Genomic DNA, 15,770 nt, shown 5'->3' with positions numbered 1-15,770 from the left:
CCATTGGCCGCCGGATGCGCCGTCGCTGTCAGTGCGTGTCGTATGCCTCGTCCGCTAGGAATCTTTCGAATTCCAGCGAGGTGAACTGGGGTCCGTTGTCTGACACGATGACATCCGGGAGACCGTGGGTTGCGAAGAGTTTGTTTAAGACCTTGGTTACCGCATCTGTTGTGGTGGTCTTCATGTTGCTTACCTCCAGCCAGTTGGAGTAAGCATCCACCGTGATGAGGAATGTGTTCCCTTTTGTGGGCCCGGCAAAATCTATATGGAGTCTCGACCATGGTCCCCTGGGCGTTCCCATTCTAATATTGGTGCTGCGGGGGATTTGGTCTGGTTTCTTGGCAGCGCGAGCACTTGGCTACCCAGGCCTCGATCTCCTTGTCCATACCTGGCCACCAAGCATAGCTTCTGGCCAAAGCTTTAGTCCTCACAATCCCGGGTGCCCTTCGTGTAATAATTTTAATACCTTCCCTTGCAGTTGTTCTGGTATGACCACCCTGTCCCCCCATAGCAAACAACCTTTCTGTAGTGACAGTTCTGTTTGCCGGTTTCGGAATGTCCTGAATGCTTCATCGTTGTCTTTCTCTGGCCATCCCTTTTCTACCCAATGTAATACCCGCGCCAGACGCTTGTCTTTATTAGTCTCTCGGGCAATGTCTGACGCGGTTATGGGTAGGTCCGGCAATGTCTCTATGCTGAGGGTGGCCGTCGTGGGAGCTGGATCGTCGCTCTAGGTCGGGAAGCGGCGGCGGCTCAACGCGTCTGCATGGGAGATCGTCTTACCGGGTCTGTGTGTGAGCCGGTAGTTGTAGGCGGCGAGGAACTCAGACCACCTTGTCATCCTGGGGGATAGGATGTTCGGGTGGCCTTGTTCCCCGCCAGGATGCCCAGCAGCGGCTTGTGGTCCGTGATGAGGGTGAATCGGCGGCCGTAGAGGTACTCGTGGAACTTTTTTACTGCTGCGACGATGGCCAGTGCCTCCTTATCTAATTGGCTGTAGTTTCTTTCGGTTTTGCTGAGTGTTCTTGAAAAGCGATGGGTGCTTCTTTTCCGTCTGGGAGTGTATGGCTGAGGACGGCGCCGACGCCAAATGGTGAGGCGTCGCATGTGACGGCGATGGGTAGGGTCTCATTATACTGAATGAGAACGGCATCCGAGGTGAGCAGGTCTTTGGTATTTTTGAATGCGGTGTCCTCCCGTTTCCCCAGGTCCATTTGGCCGTCCTGTCCAGGAGCCTATGCAAAGGCTCCGCGCGATCGCCTTTTGGGGCAAGAACACATTGTAAAAATTTAGCAGTCCCAGAAATGCCTGCAGCTCTGTTTTGTTCTTGGGTGTGGGGGCTTCCTTTATGGCTTTGACCTTGCTTCCGGTTGGGTGGATGCCATGTCGGTCTAGGAGGTACCCCAGAAACTCGACTTGCTCTGTGTATAGCTGGCATTTCTCTTTCTTCACCTTTAGCCCGGCCCCTTTGAATTTTTCTAGTACCTCCCTTAGGCGACCCTCTAGTTCCTCTTGGTTGGCTGCTGACACCAATACATCGTCAAAATAGGGAACCACCCCTTGATTCCTCGCAGCAGTCTCTCCATGAGGCTCTGGAAAATTCCTGGGGCTACGCTGACTCCAAACTGGAGTCGGTTACAACGGAACGCTCCCGGTGGGTGACTATTGTTTGCGCCTCGGCGGTTTCTTCATCGACCGGCAGTTGCTGATATGCTTGCGCCAGGTCGAGCTTCGCAAAGACCTTGCCCCCCAGCGAGTGTAATAGGTGTTGCACTACTGGGACGGGGTAGGCGCTTTGTTGCAGGGCGCAATTGAGGGTGGCCTTATAGTCCCCGCAGATCCTTACTGACCCATCTGGTTTGACTGGGGTGACTATAGGGGTCTCCCACCGGGCGTGGTCGATTGGCTGCAAAACCCCTGTTTGACGAGCTTGTCAATCTGCTCGTCTATTTTCTTCCGGAGTGCAAAAGGCACCCGTCTGGGTTTTAGGCGTATGGGGCGACATTTGGGTCTAGGCTAAAAGAGATAGGGGCCCTTTGTACTTGCCTAGGGTGCCGTCGAATACTTCTTGGAAGTCCCTCGCCAGCTGCTGCTCCCAGTCGGCCTCTGTGGTGTGGTTTACTCCCGTGACCTCGATCCCGAGTGGCGCGAACCATTGGAGTCCTAAGAGGCTGGGTCGGTTCCGGTCCACGATAGTCAGGGGCAGTTTCGCGGTGCGGTTTTTGAAAGTCACCTCGAACTGTCCGGTCCCAATGACGGGGATGCGGTTCCCCTGATAGTCCTTGATGATCAGCTTCTGGTTCTCCAGTCCTCTTTTCTGGATGTTCGGCACCAGACGCTTGAGTTCTTTCCAGGCGACCATGGAGAGGTAGGATCCGGAGTCTACCTCCATCCGGCATGGTTCGCCCTCGATGCTCACCTCCACGTAGACCTTCCGGGCATCCGTGGTTTCGGCATGGCCGATGGTGACCGTCTGGTGGGTTTCTTCTCTCTGGCGGCCTTCTCCGCTCCGCCGTCCTCGGTTGTCTCGGTTCCAGCGATAGTCGGCTTGGCGATCTCTGGTTCTCGGGGGTGTCGTCTCGTCCCGGTTGCTTGGTTCTCGCCGGCGGGGCTGTGTGTCTTTTGAGTCGGCAGACTCGGGCGATGTGGCCCTTCTTGTTGCAATGCCGGCAGATCGCGTCGATAAAACGGCACTCTGATCGAAGGTGATTTCCCCGCACCCGGCGCACTGGTTCCCGACTTACGACCCCGTTGATCTCGCCGGTCCCGTCCTGTTTGTAGTCGGTGGACGTCTTCCTCCTCGTCCGTGGTCTCGGAGTCGGAGCCCAGGTCCCCGTGGTGTGTGGTGGTTTCTCGTCGGCTTGTCTCGGGGTTTCAGTGTGGTCCCGTTGTCTGCCCTCCGAAGTCTGGCTGCTGACTTCCGGGTGGCTTCGGCTGCGGAAGCTTCGCCAGGGCGTCCCGAGGTCGATGTTGCCTTTCGCCATCAGTCGACTTTTTAGTGCCTGATCCCTGAGGCCTAGGACCACGCGGTCTCGGAGGATATCGTCCAGGTCCCTGAACTCGCACATCCCCCTAGGTCTCGCAAGGCGGCTATAAAGTCGCTAATGCTCTCGCCTGCCGCTGGTTTCGCCGATAGAACTCATCCCGCCGGATGAGGATGGGCACAGCGGGGCGTAGTGGTTCCGAAGGAGTGGCTCGAGATCGGCCCAGTCCATCGCCTTCACGTCCTCGGGCTTCGCGAGGGCTTTGGCCATCTTAAACACTGCGGGCCCGCAGTGTGTGGAGGAAGACGGCCCTTTTCTTCTGCCCGTTCGCATCCTTCAAATTGCTACTTTCGAGGAACATCAGGAATCTATCCGTGTACGATTCCCAGTCCTCGGTAGCGGGGTTGAAGGGTGCTGGTGGGGTCATGCTGGCCATCTCGTCGGTCTTTGTCTTCCTCGGGACACGTGCTCGGTGGTTATTCTCTGGATCCCACCTTCGTCGCCAGTGTCGTGTCCGTCGAGAAAGGAAGCTCGAGTCAGTGACTTGGTTTCAGCTCTTTATTGGCTCCTGAAACAGCTTAAGCTTGGAAGGGAAAACGGCGGCTTTTTATTTCCGAGCCGCGGCGGCCGCGGCCAATGACACCGCTGAATCTCCCGCGATTAGTTTCCACCAATCGCGGGGATTCGCAACGGGCCAATCAGTGCGGCTCGCTCGACCAATCCGTCGCGCGCGCTCTAACCAATCGCGACGCGGGCTACGAGTATGTAAATTGACTCGTACAGAACAAACATCTTATATTTAACTCATGTTTTTTCTCCTGCCACACAAATATATCCTTTTTGCCACTGTTTAAATGGCACATCAGTCACTAAAAAAGATATTGTCTCATACAAACACATCATTCTAGGCCAGATGTTTATTTTTACCACAGAAATTCTTCCCAACAGTTGTAGTTTTTCCCCATCTTAACCTATCTTTTTAAATTTCATTCCATGTCTTAACGTGGTTAATTTGAAATAATTTACAGTTCATATTTGTCATAGTGAGATCCAGATATTTCACTTTTATTTCAATCTTAAAACCCGTTTCAATTCACCAATTTGTTTTGTTTTCATATTCTTTGTTAACATCTTTATCTTCTGTTTGTTGATCTTAAAACCTGCTCTTACACATTATTCAGCTGAATTATAACCAGTTCTGAGTGACAAATTGAATGGTACAGGAAGTCCTTCTTCACAGTTATAGCAAATGGTTTTCACAACTGCAACACTACATTGCTGTATAGAAACAGTTCCAACATAATCTGAGCAATTCTTCTTTAGAATTTGTCTGTTTTTGATATGTTTTGACTAAAATTCCCACAATTCTACTTTTCTTGCAGTTCTTTGAATCAAGCATGATTCAAAACTTAGTAGTATATGCATTTTTCTTCATTTTCAATAAATGCCAGTTGAATAACCTATTTAAACAACAATTTAAATAACTGTGCTAGTAAATAAACATCAGAAGCACTTTCTCCGCACAGTATAAAGCCTGTCATCTTTCAATTAACAATAGATGTTAGACTATTATGTTTTATGTTAGCCAGAGATACCCAATAACAAGTTAACCAACTGTTAGTTTTTTTTTAAGTTATTAAATAATTATCAAGCTACTTCAGTGGTTAAGAACTTTGTAGATAAAACTTAGTTGCAAAACACTGTTGATAAATGCTAAGGTTTCATATGCTGGACTTATAAATTTTCATGCAAAATGTCTGCCCAGGTAATTGCTCATTCACCAAATGGCTTTTGGGGAAAGAAACAAATCACAAGGTAGTTATTTTTCAGAAAGCCACTTCCTTAGTTGCTACTTTGGGCAAGACATCTTCTACTACGCTTCCTTCCTTCTGTCCTTGTTTCTGAACAGGTGAGCAAATTTTCAGACATAATTCTGGGACTCGTCAACATTCTTGCAAATCAAGATGGTGGTGATAGAGTAATTTTATAAATAAAAATCAGGTAAACTAAGGAACCGGAACAAAGCAATTGTCCATGAGAATGCAGCACTCCCAAGCATCACATAGAGCAGGGGTGTCAAACTTGTGTTGTCATCAGTGGTGGAATTCAATTTTTTTTTACTACTGGTTCTGTGGACATGGCTTGGTGGGCATGACAGGGGAAGGATACTGTAAAATCTACAGTCAGAGGTGGTATTTGCCGGTTCTCTGAACTACTCAAAATTTCCGCTACCGGTTCTCCAGAACTGGTCAGAACCTGCTGAATACCACCTCTGGTTGTCATGGTGTTGACACGTGACATATTGGGACTTTTTTCCCCTTTGCTAAACTGGGCAGGGGTGGGGCCAGCACATGATGCATCTGGCCCGTGGGCTGTGATTTTGACATCCCTGACATAGAGTCATATACTCACTCCCTTAAACATTTCTGTAAAGTTTAAAGAGCTAAACAAGACAATAAAAACAAAAGCAAAAACTTATGGCGTTGTGTTCCAAAGGTGCGTTTTTGTCAAAAGGCAACAGGACTTTCTTTGTTTTTCCTAGAAGATATTTCACTTCTAATCCAAGAAGTTTCTTCAGTTCTCACTGAATGGTAGAGAATGGAAGGATTTATATTCCTTGTAGTCATGTGGTTGTTAGCACTCTCTCTGAGAGTCATTGAGGCCATTTGGGGATTTATCTGTGCCCTCAGGGTCACCGGTGCAAATTATTTATTCTTGGAACTGCTGAAAGTTATAACACAGTCCTTTCAGCATTTTCAAGAAAGTTCCACAACCTTTTGAAAAAGCACCTTTGTGACAGCCATGACCTGCCTGACTAAAAATCTCCATAGACATTGTGGCATTGTGAATGCTAGGCACATAAATTGTTCAGAATTATTGTTTAACATTTCCAGCCAGAAAACTCCAGAGTAGAAAGGCTAAACAATATTCACTTGGAGACTAAATAGCGCAGGGAATATGTTGTTAATATCAAGTGAGTTTTATTAGCTGAAGTTATTTTCCTCCAAAGAATAGGAATATGTCTAGTAATCAAATGAATTATTTGGTAGCCATCATCTGTATAGGAGCTATTAATCATCTGCAGTGGTTATCTCTCATCAGATTTTCCAATTTTGGGCTTCTTCGGGCTAATTTTCCAACTTCTGGCTTTTTCAGGGTACAGGAGATGCATGTTATGTTCATGTTGCATTAAGCTATAATGTGGCTTGTTTTGCTTTGGTTTTATGCCATAAATGACTTCTTAGATTTATTTTATTATTTATTATCCCACCTTTACTACTTTACAAGTAACTCAATGCAGTGCATCATAATACTCCTATTCCCCCCCCACAACAACCCTGTGAGGTAAGTTGGGCTGAGAGAGAGTAAATATCATGCCTAAGATAGGACTAGAACTCACAGGCTCTTGGTTTCTAGGTATAGAACCAAACTTATGGCTTCTTCAAAGAATGAATGGCAAGATAGTGCCCTCTGAGCAGAGGTTATGAACTGATTTTTGTCACTCTTTTGAGCCATTCACGGCCATTCTTACCTGGGTCTGGTTTGAAAATCTCCCTGATCACCTCAGATACTTCCATGGTGGTTTCTGAATGAAGTAAACTTTAAAACCTGATATTTTCTACATCACTTTTTCTATTTTCAAGTAATTGCAATTTTTTTTTTTAAAAAAAAAGTGGAAATAAATTGCTTGGGGGGAATAGTTTAATTGATCTTCAGATTGAACAAATGACTTCAATACCATATACAGAAACTGAAGCAGGGAGAGGATGCATCAACCTTAGAAGCTTACAAATTGCAGGCAACTTCCATTCCCTCGGAGCAGAGCTGCTGTGTTTAGTTCATTTAAAAGCTTCATGTTCCTCAAGGAATAGAAAACGATCAGCATGTTCTTACCAGAAAGTACATTTTTTGTAAAATGATGTATATTGCAACTTGATGTATTTCCTTGCTGTATTCCAGTAATAACTGCATTGCTTATGTGTGGGAAGGAACGTTTTCTGCAGAGAAATTACCTCTTGATCCTGTTAACTTATGTATAAGAAATGATCTGATGCTCCTGCTGTGCTTACTGAGCCATTAAACTGTTTTTCCCTGCCCAGTCCCATTTTTATAAGACAAAGATTCAAGGTGAATATGACTTTGTGAAGATCTCCTTGCTTAGTAAAATGAACTTAATGGATTACTAATTCTAGCGAACATTTAACAAGAAGACAATGTAGAACATCAAAATAATGCATGAATTATTTACCAAAGTGTAGGAAAACTGATTTTCATCATAGAACAGCATTGTGAATAGGAAACAAGTAACAGCATCATTGATAAAAGGGAAAGATTATTTTAACCAGCAACTGTCTCTTGCAGTGTTCTTATCAGAAGGGGATTGTATTGCATAGGTCTTCCCAGAAAATGTGTCATTGTAACGTATACACAGATAGTTGTGAATAGATACTTGGTACCCTCCTACTGCTCACAGAAACAGAAAAACATTAAACTACTTTCACATCACAGAGAAATCCATATTGTGATAGTTTGCAGTGTGTCGCAAGTTCTAGCTGAACTACTACATACTTGGGCAATCCTAGAAATTATTTTATTAGCTATAAAGAGGTAGTGTGTTTGCACATTCATTTCTTCCTTAACATGTTCACAGAAGTTGTCATTTCTTAGGGTTGGGGTTAGTGAGACAACTATTAATTTTCTTACTTAGCTCCATAGGAGATGGAGAACTAAATTCAAATTACATTCAAACGTGGCACATATTGCAGGGCCAGATTTGGACGTGCTTCCCATTTTAAACAAGAGGAGACTAAAAGGGCTTAGAGACTATTAAAAGTCTCCTTCTAATTGAGCATGACTCCTGATGTCTTTATGGACACAACCAGATTATTACATCCAGATGGAAATTGCCTTCCTTTCCCCACCCCTCTTTGATCATTTATTTCTTAGTGTATCCTACTGCATTTCCCCTTTTCGAACTAAGTAGGTTCAAGCACACTTAGCTTAATCAATGTTGATTAAGTCTTGTCATCATTAAGATACAGATTCTCTATTGTTTCATATTTTCAGGTAGCTAATGTTTCCAATTTTACTTACATTACCATGGTTCTCATATAGCAATTATTTAAATCCACTATTAAGAATGAAAATGTGGAAAGGTTTTATTTATTTTATTTCCAATAAACTATAGGCCTATAAAATAAAAGTTCTGTATTCATTATAGGCATGAATGTCATAAGTATTTTTTTTATTCTTATACTGTAATTTGAATGAGGCATTAAAAAAAACCTTATGAACTCTACTGTGAAAAACTCTCTATGGATGGTGATACTTGGACAATTATAATGGTAAGTTCCTTTTGTTGAAATTGTCCTATTCTTTCCATCCTCATGTTTTGTTTTTCTTCCTAGTGTTTTTCTGCAAGTGCAGGGCCCACTTTTATTCAGATCAACCAATAATAATCCATTGGTTGAGACAGGAATTGACTGAACCTGATGTCATGGGCTGAGAGAAAATGACTTGCCCAAAGTCACAGTTGGATTCATGCCCAAGGTGGAATTAGAACTCACTGTTTCCTGCTTTCTGACTTGATGCATTAATCACTAGACCAATCTAGCTCTCCTTTCTGTTCTCATATACTTATTGGTATATCCTTGGCTATAGCTTCAGAGCATGTGACACAAAAGTAATCAAGTAATTTATGAAGATTCTAATATCTGGCACACTTGCTGCTTCAAGTCTATAAAAAAAAGGTAAGAGAAATGAAATAAAAACTGAAGTATAAATTTGCAAATCGAAGATGCAAAATATTAATCATTAAGCAGTGTGATTCTAGATATTCATTCATTCCAAATTCAGTTCTATCCAGTTCAACAGAGATTATTGATAATTCTGCATTGCCTTGATGCAGGGCTGTAGCTTTGGCCCAATGTTTTCAACAGATTTATGATCTATCAAATAAAAAGATGGTTATCAAATTTGCTGATGACACCATGCTACAGAGTTTGGCTAATAAATCTCATAAAGAAAAGAGGGGCCAACCAATTTTCCGAAGGCAAAACAAGAAACAAGTATGGAAACTCACCAAGGAGAAAAGCAACCTAGAACTAAGGAGAAATTTCGTGACAGTGAGAACAATCAACCAATGGAACAGTTTGCCTTCAGAAGTTGTGGGTGCTCTTTTAAGAAGAGACTGACAACTATTTGTCTGAAATGGTGTAGGTCTCCTTCTTGAGCAAGGTCCCTTCCAACTCTGTTCTATGTTCTAACAGTTCGAAGAACAAAAAGACAATTCAAACTGATTCTTACAAGCTTAAAAATGGATGTTTAACCATGATATGCATATAGTCTAAGGTTTGGATGGTAACATCAAACGTACAGGTTGGGAACTAGGGATTCCTGGCTTGTCAACAATGCAGTACTGTACTAGAAGAATTAGCTAACCATGAACATGCAATATTATGCAGCAACTAAAAAAAGTCAATGAAATCTTGGCTTAACTGCATCAATATCATAAGAGGTGATCCTTCCACCTGTATTGATTAAATTTCTTAGTCATGGCAAAGATACATGGAAAAACTGAATCCGGTTCAGTTACAGTAATGACAAGGATACTAGAAACCATAAGGCACAACTAAAGAAATTTACTTGCTAAACACAATCCTAATGGTACTTGGTATAAAAAGCTCTGATGCCCAAGGACTTGCTCTTTTTAAAACGGAGGACAGGATAAAAATCAGTGGATTAATATTAAAAGGAAGGAACTTCATTTTGAATATTCAGAGGAATTTCCTGATGGTAAGGGCTATTAAATAGTTGAAAAGTCTGTGCAGAACAATGATACACTTCTGTTTTGGGAAAATGCCCAACTTGGGTTGGATATAGCAAATGTAAGTTTAGTAAATTCTTACAGTGGATTAAACTAGGTGACCTTTTGGTGTCCTTCCAACTCACACTTTCGATTTCATTTTTAGTAAGTATGTATGCAATTGGTCATAAATTGTGGTCATAAAGGGAGGGGGAGAATAATAATTCCATTTTATAAACAATGAGTGAAAGATTTTTCTATGCTACAAAGAGAAATCAAATGCAATCTCTTTCGTTCTAAGTCATCACCAGCTATCCTGCCCAGTCCCATTTGTTCAATATTTATTAATTTTAAAACATGTTTTCCCATCATGTTTTTTCTTCATTTTTCATTACACTTCTTTTGATTTCTACTGAAGGATGACTAACAAGCAAACACAGGGATTCCCGTTCGTTTGCCCAAGTTTTCTTCTACATCATCGTTCCTATAACTTTTATTTTCCTGGAAGAGCAGTGAGAAATTTTCCTCTTCCGCTCACCCCCCCCCCCAGACGATTGCAGGATTAAATCTTGGCGAAAGTTATCGGCCTCGGATTGATCGGCCTCTCTGCTGAAACTCGGCAAAAGAATCGCAGAGCGAGAATGTCATTGGTATGCTGAAACTTGATCTGCTCATCTCAAAACCAAATCGATATCTGATGGGAATTCCAGGATATCATATTTGAACCCAGCCGAAAGGATCCCACTTTCGGTAAAGCCCCTTTTCTACTTAGCAGATACTCCCGCCCACTTTCCATTTTCTGGCAGTGACGCGTCTGTACACGTCGCGCTGGGTGCCGTAAGAATTCACCCTTCTCCTCCAGACTGCGGTAGCTACTGGGTCCTAGAACGTGCCGGTTCGTTTCAATAGCAGTTTGTGAGAATGTACACAGCGATGGCAAAGAAATAAACAGCCGGCAGGAAGCAAATGTTACGATTTTTTTTAAAAAAAAATGCCTATCCCACGATTTTTAAATGGGGGCCGTCTAAAGACACAATCCCTTTTCGAATCACATCCAATATGCAAAGAATCACTAGCAAACCATAGTTCTTAACTATGTTGTGGGCCACTCTGAAATAATTTTGTTTAGTTTAGTTTAGTTTATTGTCATTGCACCTCGTACAACGAAATCAAACACGATCTTCAGTGCACATCATGACCAGGACCATGAAAATAAACACAAACACACATCCCTCACCCTTCACACATTGAACCGAAAACCACCACACCAAGACTACTATACAGCAGAATTCAAAAGAGCTACTGCCCTGGGATGGAAGCTGTTTTTCAACCTATTTGTCCTTGTTTTTATTATTCTGTACCATCTGCCAGATGGTAATAGTTAAAAAAAAAGGGTTGCCAGGATGAGATGGATCTTTGAGCATGTGGAACCAGAATCGGGACACAGAATTTTGTATTTTATGTGGGAACTTTTTTGTATTTTGTCTGGGAACCAATGGCAGTTATTATCAAAACAGACCATATTTGTATGCAAAGCCATGAAGTATGGTTATTTTTTTTACTATTTACGGATTTTATTTCTGGTGCTGCCATGGATATGGATGCTAGGTATAGATCCTCATGATTTCCTGTAGATTTGCTCACATGGAAAAGTTAGATCACATTTGCTTGCACAAAGTAAGCAATTAAAATCATTATTAGAAAAAAGAACACCCTCCAAGATTGGCAAAATTGAATCCTCATGATTTTGCAGGATAGCCACCTGCTATTTCTGTTAAAACAAAAAACACATACGGGGCACCCAGAATAAGCCATTAGAACCACAGTAAAATTTCCAGCTATGTAGGACAAGTACCAGAATTGCTAGATAGAATTCCCATATAATTCAGAAAACATCAAGTGTGGAACAAGTTGATATCAATCTAGAATAGACTTTTGAAATCTACAAAGAACTAATAACAAACATCTTAGTTCTAAATCCAATACTCTGAAAATAAATGAAGAATTAAATGTAATAAGGAGAAATGTGGGCTATTACATTTTAATAAAGGATAAGAGAAACAGGAAAGGGTCCAAAGAATAGCAGGGATGATCAGAGGATTGGGAAGAAATTTCTGAAAAGGTGTCACAAATTATCTGTGTAACTCTCTTTACTTGGGGCCACCTTTGAAGGCTTCTGGGAAATTGCAGATAACAGAGAACAAGATTTTGCATTGGGTGCCACTGTTCAAAGTCTTTGATGATTGATCCCTAGACAGTTGCACAATTGTCTTCTTTGAACTGAATGTACCTGCCCTGTGATTTAATCAAGAGAAGTTGCTTAAGAAGTAAGAAGGGAAATGATTCTAGACCTTTTAAATGACTATCTCTATACTGAATTTCAGATTACATTCATGATGGACATCTTGAGAAAAACTGTCCAAAATGAGAAATGAGATGGTTTTCCATAAAACTGAAAAGAGTTCAAATGGAATATTACTGTGCATACATCATACAAACCATTTTTTCTGCTCTTGTTTTTTTTTTAAACAAAAGTATTTATATGGTAAGATAAGCAAATTTTGAATAAAGGAACACATTCCCTGTAACTGATAGTAATTACTTTTAGATGAGTTATATGTCCATATTACATTCAGTCTTCACATTTTAATAAACAGTTGGTGTATATGTGGTTTTTTTTAAAAAAAATACCATTAGTTTTGTACAAATGTATTATGTTCTGGAAATTTCTTGAAATTTACCTAAGGCTAATCCTTTGTCACTTTTCAGGACATCTAATTTGCTGTGTTGAGTAACCTTGATATGCTTTGGAATGGGTAGGACAGAAATCATGTCTATAATTATGCTGAGCGAAATGCAGGATATTGGAAGAACAGAAATGGCAGCTCCTAGCTATACCTCACTCCTGGCTCCTGTAAATTATCTGCTATCTTAAGAATTATAGCAGATACAATTGTATCTCATTGTTGAAATAGGATTCAATTATCAGTTCAGTGGGATGGGGAGTGCGGATGCCACTAGCAAATCTATTTCAGTAGCAGCTTAGCTGATATCCACAATTATATAGAATGGCCAACATACAGTTCTCCAGATACTGGCCCCAAACCCCCATAATCCTCACAGTTGCCATCATTTTATATATGTACATATACACTATGATGTGTGTGTGTGTATTGGCAGCTATGGTGCTGGAGAAGGCTCCTGCATATTCCTTGGACAGCAAAGGGAACTAACAAGCAAGTACTGATGGAAATTTATGAAGGAGAGTTCCAATCTAGAAATAAGGAAACATTTCCTGACAGTGAGAACAATTAATCAATGGAATTGCTTGCCTTCAGAAGTTGTGGGTACTCCATCATTACAGGTTTTTAAGATGAGATTGGACAGTGATTTGTCTGAAATGATCAGATCTCCTGCTTAAGCAAGGGGTTGCACCAGAAAACCTGCAAGGTCCTTCTAACACTTCTCTTCTTTTTTCTTCTATTCTATTCCATTCATTAGAACTGATGGTCTCCCAGCCTGATGCCTTACTCCAAACTGATTCTGTTTGTAAAGGTTATGTTTATTTACATTTATTGCATTAAAATTAAATTTATTTATTTATTTAAAAGATTTGTACGGGTTGCTCATGTTAAACAGAGCTCTGGACACCTCTCAAAATTAATGCATTAGCTGCTGCTACTGCTTTTTACTGTTTGATGGGATTTTAATATTGTATTATTTTTCAACATAAGCTGGCAAATAATTTTGATTTTAAGAACCCCTGAGAGGATCTTGGGGACTTCCAGACATACCACTTTTAAGAATGGTAGAAGGGATTAGAGACTATGCATATTTGTTTTGTCTGCTTCCTCACTTTCTTTTTTAATATAATCCCATAGGTCTATTTATTGCAAGATGCTGCCCGGTGCTTTTGCCATCCAGAATAGAATAGGCACCATGCTAGAAACCAGGAACCTGAATTCTAATCTCCTTTACAAATGGGGGTCCCCCTCCTTAGGCATGAATGCCACCTGGCTGACTTTGGGCCAGTCACTTTTTCTCAGCCTCAGGACTGAGTCAATGGCAACCATATCTGAAAATCTTGGCAAGAAAATTGCAAAGATTTATCCAAGCATTTTGCAGCAAGTAGCACTGACTCAAAATGCACATACTGAAAAAGAATACGTAATTAGTAACTTAAGAATGAGCGAGCTTGGTGCATCAGACGAGAAGGCAGGAGATTGTGAGTTCTAGTTCCCCCTTAGGAATGAAAGTCCAGCCAGTCTGTCCAATCTATTTCACAGGACTGTTTTTTTTATGGGGAAAATAGAGGAAGGCGTATTTAGAGTTACTTATACAAAATTATAAAATCGGGATATAAACCAACCAACCAACAAAAAAGGTAAATCCTGAATTTGAATAAGATAGAAGCCGCAGTGGCAACAGTTTGAAAAAAAATTTTTTTTATAAGCCACATCGCAATTCTTTCCTTATGTTTTAATGCGCCACTGCCTGGCGATGCAGTACAAGGGGGGAAAAAAAAGGCTGACGTAGGGCAGCCCTCTTCGCTTGAAGTCTTGGAATAGAGATATATCCGTTTAAGAAATAGAATATCCTGGAGTCAAAACAAAACATAAAACACCTTGAAGTCCGTAAGCTTCACCTCGTAGCGTTCAGTGCGCCTGCTCCGGGGCAGTTCCCGGCGCATGCGCAGAGCGGTGGCGTCTTCGTAGGGGACCGGAGAACGCTGGCGGCTCGGCGGGTCAGTCAGCATCCAGCGGGGGCGTCGTCTTCGTCGCCGATTTCGGATGTAACGCGGGGGCTGCGACAACGACTTGGAAATCCCCGCCGCCAAGGCTGGAGAAGAGGGCATATGCCGGGCAGGGAGTGAGAGTGGGGTGGTGGTGGCCCGCACCCGCTTTTCTTCGGGGAGTCGTCTGAAGGGGTGAGTGGTGGAGGGAAGCGGGGCTGTGCCTGCGTTGCGTTTCAGCTGGTGGCTCCGGGATGGGGGGGGGAGAGAGAGAGAGAGAGAGGAAAGGTGGTGGAGGGGGGGTCGGACGGGAAAGAAGCGGGGCAGCGGGGAGGGGGCAGCCCCTTCTTCTCTCGACCCACCCACCCCGGGGCAAAGTCTGGAGCTGCCTCCCCGCGACCCTCCCCGCTCCGAGGAGGAGCGAGGCTTCATCAGACACCCACCCACCCGCTTTCGCCTTCCCTGCGCGGCGGCGCGGGCGTTCGCCTGCCTCGCAAGCCCTTCCTCCCTTCCGCTCCATTTTGCTTCCCACCACACCACGCACACCCCACACATCTCCTCCCGCGGGAGGGTAGGGCTGTCTTTTTTCTTTTTTCTTTTTGCTCCGAAGGCGGTAGCTTTAATGCGGGGTTAGGGAAGAACCAGGTGATAGGAGGACTCCTCGGGTCGGGGTGGGGTGGGAGGAATGGGGTTGGTGTGATAAGCTTAGGAGCGAAAGATAAGAAGAAGACGACGACGACGACAGAGAATAAGAGAGAGAGAAAAGGAAGCGAAGCCGCTTCCTTCCCTTTTTACGTGTGAAATTCTCATCCTGGTAGCTGTAAACAGCCCCTCCGATGGCTTCTGGCAGACATCCTGTTTATAAAAGTTGTACTTCGGAACGCTGCTTGCTTCCAAGTATCTTTCCCTCTCCTCCGCGCTTCCTTCCCGCTCCCACCCCCAACCCTCTCAATTTCTTCAATGTTTTCTTGGACTTCGCCCCAAGAGGATCAATTCTGATCATGGTTGCAGGTTGTCCGGTTTTTTGTTTTTTCCCGGTGACCAGGGTGAGGAGAGTTGGTCTTCACTAACTGACAGCACCGCGCATTTAAGAAATCTATTTTAAGCTTTTGCAACCATTTCCCCCTCTTGGTTGCATAGTTTTGCCTTATGTGCTCGGAAGTCAACCATGTTTGGCTTGTTGTATGCTGTAGCAGTAGCACTTAGATGGTACTTAGTAGCACTTATATCCCGCTTCGCAGTGTTTTAC

At 43.1% G+C, this 15,770-nt stretch overlaps 1 protein-coding gene across 1 annotated transcript in view; it reads left to right on the top strand.

The window, feature by feature from the left end:
* The first annotated feature begins 14,318 nt into the window (after positions 1-14,318).
* JAK1 (Janus kinase 1) overlaps positions 14,319-15,770 on the top strand; it is a 54,510-nt gene continuing 53,058 nt past the window's right edge. The window contains exon 1 of the mRNA XM_026665982.2: positions 14,319-14,716. The gene's annotated coding sequence lies outside the window, so the exon portion shown is untranslated. The remainder of the gene's footprint in view (positions 14,717-15,770) is intronic.

The sequence above is a fragment of the Notechis scutatus genome, chromosome 3 (assembly GCF_049901735.1).
Source record: "Notechis scutatus isolate UNSWTSFEM ecotype Mainland chromosome 3, rNotScu1.2, whole genome shotgun sequence".
Classification (NCBI taxonomy): Eukaryota; Metazoa; Chordata; class Lepidosauria; order Squamata; family Elapidae; genus Notechis; species Notechis scutatus.
This window is presented reverse-complemented; position numbering and strand designations above follow the sequence as displayed.